The sequence below is a fragment of the Rattus norvegicus genome, chromosome 3 (assembly GCF_036323735.1).
Source record: "Rattus norvegicus strain BN/NHsdMcwi chromosome 3, GRCr8, whole genome shotgun sequence".
In the NCBI taxonomy this organism is placed as follows: domain Eukaryota; kingdom Metazoa; phylum Chordata; class Mammalia; order Rodentia; family Muridae; genus Rattus; species Rattus norvegicus.
This window is the reverse complement of record NC_086021.1, coordinates 137,634,653-137,640,652: the sequence shown is the minus strand read 5'-3', so window position 1 is coordinate 137,640,652 and position 6,000 is coordinate 137,634,653.

Genomic DNA, 6,000 nt, shown 5'->3' with positions numbered 1-6,000 from the left:
CTCACTTGTCCACTGGAAGTGAAAACAAGGCAAGTTGTGGTACATGGGAAGCTGAGTGAAGATGATGCCCACATGCTTGCCACTACGTTGCTGTGTTATGCAGCTAGGTAGTTAGGTTGTTGTGTTATGCAGCTAGGTAGTTAGGTTGTTGTGTTATGCAGCTATGCAGTTAGGTTGTTGTGGCTCCCATCCAGGGCCCTTGGGCATGAGGCAGGAAAGGACCTCACCCTCCCCATAGCACATCAAACTTACTGATTCACTTGCTGATTAACTTTCATTCATCATCCCAACTTGCTTTAAGGGTTCCAAAGATCTTGTGATTTACAATTCTATTTCCCAAGGCGGCCTTTGAATCAACGTGACAGCACAAGGTGATACAGAAATAGGACAAAGGTTAATAACAACTCCGCCCCAACAGAGCATCATTCATACCTTTGGACATCCTGCAGAGGACAGTCCATTCTCGGACCTCTTTATTTACAAGTCTTCTTAGACCCAGACTGCCACCACCCCCAGGCCCAAAAGTGCAGGAACAGCTACTCCAAAAGAAAGATCCCTACCATGTTGGATGAATATACTCATCTGTTGCTTTGTGGAACGTATAGTTCCTGACATCATTTGCCCTTAGAGACAACTCCATTTGGATTTTTATGAACAATGAATTTGTATAAGCCATCTTTCTACTATCCACCAACAAAAACAAGATCAAGAACTTACAATTACTTTGAGACTGGCACATATACAATCAGTCAAGAACAAATTGGATAAAAGCTACAAACCAAGGCCAAACAGACCAAATAAGAGAGATCGGTTCTGTCTGGAAAGACCAGGACAGGCCATACCTTAGACACTAAAGGAAGAAAATATTTTGATGGCAAAGAATTTCTCATCGACTCTATTAAGACTGGATTTTGTTGGCTTGGAAAAACATGTAGTTACATTAGAGTGTGTTCCTAATGTCTGGTGGTAATGTGGATCCTTCAATAAAAAGAATCTGGTGTCACGTTGTGATATTGTCTTTCTGGGCTTCTGTTTTCCTCTCCCTGCTTGTTACTTTTGACTTCACCTCTCACATGGCTTCTTCTTTCTGAATTTTTGTCCTTGTAGAACTTAAAATATAAGACTCAAGACACAGTGTGTGCCTCATAATACTCTAAATGGAATTTATAATTACGGTATGTATAGTTCTCCAAAGTTCCTTCTCAGATTAACATTTTTATTTCTTAGGTTTCCTATATATGTTCATGGAAAGAAAGAAAGAGAGAGAGAGAGAGAGAGAGAGAGAGAGAGAGAGAGAGAGAGAGAGAAAGAAAGAAAGAAAGAAAGAAAGAAAGAAAGAAAGAAAGAAAGAAAGAAAGAGACGGGCTGGGGCTGGAGAGATGGCTTGGTGGTTAAAAACATGTACTGCCCTTCCAGAGTACCCATGTTCAGTTCCCAGTACCCAATACCCATGTCTGGCAGTTTGCAACCACCTATCTGTAACTCAAGTTCAAGGGGATCTGAAACTCTCTTTTGACCTCCACAAGCACCAGAGTACACATATGCAAATTCTCACACTATATAAACACATACACATTGCATAAATAATGATGTAAACCTTTTTTTAAAAAAATAAACATAGAAAAAGAAGGAAAGAAGGAAGGAAGAATAAGTTCTATGTTTGTGCCTAAATAAGAAAATTTTTAATCACCACTATTGGGCTGGCTCAGTGGCCATTTTCTGCTCAAGCATGTGGGTCTGAGTTCAGATCCCAGTATATATGACCAAGATAAAAGGCTTTGGTTGACTACTAAGCCTCAGTTCAATCCTCAGGACCCACATAGCAGAAAGAGAAAAAATTATCAGAAGTTGTCCTCTGACTTCCACATGTGCACCATGGTATGCACAAATCTATATACATAGGTGCACGAGCACGCATGCACACACACACATAAAGAGAGAGACAGAGACAGAAATAAAAGTACAATGACAATAATAGTAACAATAATAAATAAAAAGCTGAGATCGGCCTTATGTGCACACCTATAACCTATAGCCCAAGCAGTATTTTGGGTGGAGATAGAAAGGCCACTGAGCCTTACTGGCAACCAGCCTACCTTCAGGTTCAATGAGAGACTCCACCTAGAGAATAAAATAGGAGTAATAGAGCTTGATACCTGATGTTTTCCCCTCGCCTTATTGTGAATGCACACGCATCTTCACCTCCACGTGCATATATACCACACACACACACACACACACACACACACACACACACACACACCATTTTAAAGAAAGTTATTCATTTGAAGCTGTCATCTCAGAGAATGATGGGGAAGGAAAGTGGACAACGCCTTCATAAACAAGGGTATCCAAGTAAAATGTGTACGTATTAAGGTACTCAACTTCATTAGTCAGCAGGAAATGAACACCCAGAACACAGCGTAATTCCATACCCACCAAGTAGTGTGGCTAAAACAGGACAACAATTATTAACAAAGCTATGGGGCGACAAACGTCAATCCACTGTTTATGGGCATAAAATGGGGCTAGTATTTAGAAGAAATGTTTGGTAGCATCTAATACATTGAGCATGCACACATGTAGCCTAGCATTCATGCTCAGTGGTGTGCCCACCACAATTCCCATGTCCTCTATCAAAAGTGTCCACCCTGTTAAGAGGCTAGTTGATCTAAAAGATCCACAGCCTGGAGAAGTCAGGCCAGGTCACATTTGCAGGTCTAGTCTCCTGCAAGATATAGCAGTGATATTCAAACAAATGTGCTTCTGCCTCTCTGCTTAGCCCAGTCAACACCTTGAAAGCTTTGGAGTTATGGGAAGGACAGGGTCCCTCCACCCTGGGGAAAAGTTGTGGATGTAAGGGATTTCTCTGAAATCTCTCTTGCTCACACACGGGCACCTCTTCCTGCCCTTCTCTCTCCCATTCAGTCCCTGCTGTATCGTCCATAGTACTATCCTCTTTTACCTTAAGCTGTCTGTCTTAATAAAGCTCCTCTCCAGGTTTTAAAGGGAGTCCTCTCTCCTGAAGGTCCTGTTATGCTGTTGTGGGCATGATGCTTGTCCCTCTTCTGAGCTTCCACTCAAGGTCTGACCATGGCCCTGTGGAACCTGCTACTGTTTTCTTTTTTGTTTTTGTCACCGAAAGACAGATACGAGGATAGTGTTTCTCAGCCTGTGGATAGAGAATCCTTTTGGGGGGGGGCATCGAACTACCTTTTCACAGGGGTATCCTAAGACCTTAGGAAAATATACATATTTACCTTACCATTCATAATGGTAACAAAATGATTTTATTGTTGTGGTCACCGCGATATGAGAAACTGTCTTAAAGGTTGCAGCAGTAGGAAGGTTGAGAACCACTGTACTAGGATGTCAACGGTGATGTTCTCTAGAGCAGCTAAACGTGGCAAATAGCACACACTTCCGGAGATTTCAGGATAGATAAAAATGTTTAACCATGTAACAGGAAACTTGCACAGTGTCATAAATTAATATCAATACAACACAAAGCACAAACAAAGGAGACCGCTGGGCTGACAAGATGGTTCAGTGGTAAGTGCACTTGCTTTTAGTCAGTCCAGACCATCTGAGTTTGATCCTTGGGACCCACCTAATGAAAAGAGAGAATTAACTCCTACAAGTTGTCTTCTGTCCACATATGCACCATAGCATAACACACACACACACACACACACACACACACACACACACACACACGAATGTATGCACACATACATTCATACATACAAAATAGATAAATAAATAGAAAATTCAAAAAGCGTGTTTCAGGATCCTGTTCATATGACATTCAAGAACGAACAAGATGGAGTACAGTGTCAAGTCACAATCATGCATTGAGTGTGTGTGTATGTGGCAGGGGGGTCATTTTCCTTTCTGCTATGACAAAATATCTCAAAGATGCAACTTAAGATAGGAAAGATCTGTTTGGGCTCCAACTTGAGATGATACCATCTATTGTGATGGGGAAAGCCTGATGGAGTTCATAGCAGTGAGGTACATGATTGGGACTCCTTGGAAGACCGGGAACTGGGATATAACATGCTAGGCTCTCTCCAAATGACCTGCTTCTTCTAGATGGGCTTCCATCTCCTAAAGGCTCCACGATCTCCCAAAACAGTGTTATCAACTAGTTATTAAGTGTTCGAACACATGAGCCTATGGGTAGCATTTCTCATGCAAATTATAGCAGACCCTCCTGGGGAAAAGAACTAATGAGTGGAGGGGACGTGCAGAGATTTCGGAGATTCTGGAAACTCATCTTTGGTGCAGCAATAGTTGCATTGATATGTTCACTCTGGGACAACTCACTGACTGGTTATGCAGTCTTTAAGTATGTTACACCTCAAATAAAATTTACATTAAAAAAAGCAAAGCGGGTCAGAACTTGTCTTAGATCTACAGCTCCACTGTAAAACAGGAAAATTATCTCTATGTGGAAGTGAGGAGCTGCTCCTGTCTTTCAGAGTCATTGTTTTAGAGGTAAGTTCATATTTTTTATTGAACTATAATCCACATGCAATATAATTTTACCAGTGTTAAGTGTAGAAGTCACTGAATTCTCTTAAAAGGTGTAGTAGTAGGCTCAGCATCACATTTATCTTAGAATCACCCCACAACCTCCAATATTTCCTGTTCTCTGATTCCAAACTCTTCCTAGTTCCTGGCCAACACTAGTCTTCTTCAGAAACATCGTCATAGTTGACTTTTCTAGAGTTTCGTATAAATGCGATCGTGTGATACTGTTGTAGGTCACAATTAGGTTGAACTGAATGTGTCACACTGTTTTCTCCAAGCACTATAGCTTCCTTGACAAAATCCCCAGGATCCTTCATAAATGACCCATGTTAAGGTAAAATCAACTGGTGGTGTCACACACCCCAGTGAAGAATTGCATGAGAGCTAAGTTGGCAGTGCCAAGACTCTGGGTAGTGACCTGGGTGGTGATTTACAGCTTAATGGAAGAAGAGTTCTACAAAAGCTGGGTACAGTCATGTCCTGGAATGTGCTGAACCCAAAGCCGAGCACCTCCCATCAAGAAGATGGACAGAAAGAAAAGGCAGTGAAGGTCAAAGTGTCAGGGGAGGGGTGTGGGTAGAACACTTCTGGACTTGGTTGCTGGTGTCTATTTCAAATCTAACATCCCATTATAGCTAATTGGGATCTTTAATAAACCAAAAATACTTTTAGCATCACCTAGAGTAAAGCAAGGAACTCCATTAGTTAAAGCTTAGTATCGACACTAGCATCCCTAGCTTCTGTAAGAAGGCAAGACTACAGAAGCAATGTAAGGCAATAGAGATGTGGGAAACACTCATGAGCAGAAGTTACTGCTGAGATTACTCATGCCTTAACAACTTTGCAAGTAGCTTCCAGGCTAAGAAATAGAAGAGAAAAGAGAAGGTTTGCTTCCCAAGTGACATCTCAGAACTCACTAGACTCCAACGTCCTCTAACAGTTCATCAGTGAGCTTGATGGATCCCTCTTAGGTGAGTATGATTCAGGGCGAATCAGCTGGGCCACCAGAGTACCCTGCAAAGCACATGGTTGATAAGACATGATAGACCCTTTTAGGTTGGAGAACTAGGTACACAACCTCTGTCCACAGTGAGCAGAGAGGACTAAAACAGGAAGCGTGAAGATTCCCATGGGAGCATAAAACAATGTCTCAGGGAGTAAAGGAGTCGAGGAGAGTAGGCCATTCACACTGGAACCTAAAAGACCGGGCGGTGAACTATGATATAACACATGGCAGAGATGATAGTTTTCTAAAGGTCATGCTTATTTATTTAATTTACTTAAAATATTTACTTTTTATACAATCTTTTAAAATGTTTGAGATTAAAATTGTTATTGTTTCTCCTTTCCTCTTTCCACACTATCCCATGTACCCAACACACGCGCGCACGCACACACACACACACACACACACACACACACACACACACTCTTTTTTTTTTATTAACTTGAGTATTTCTTATA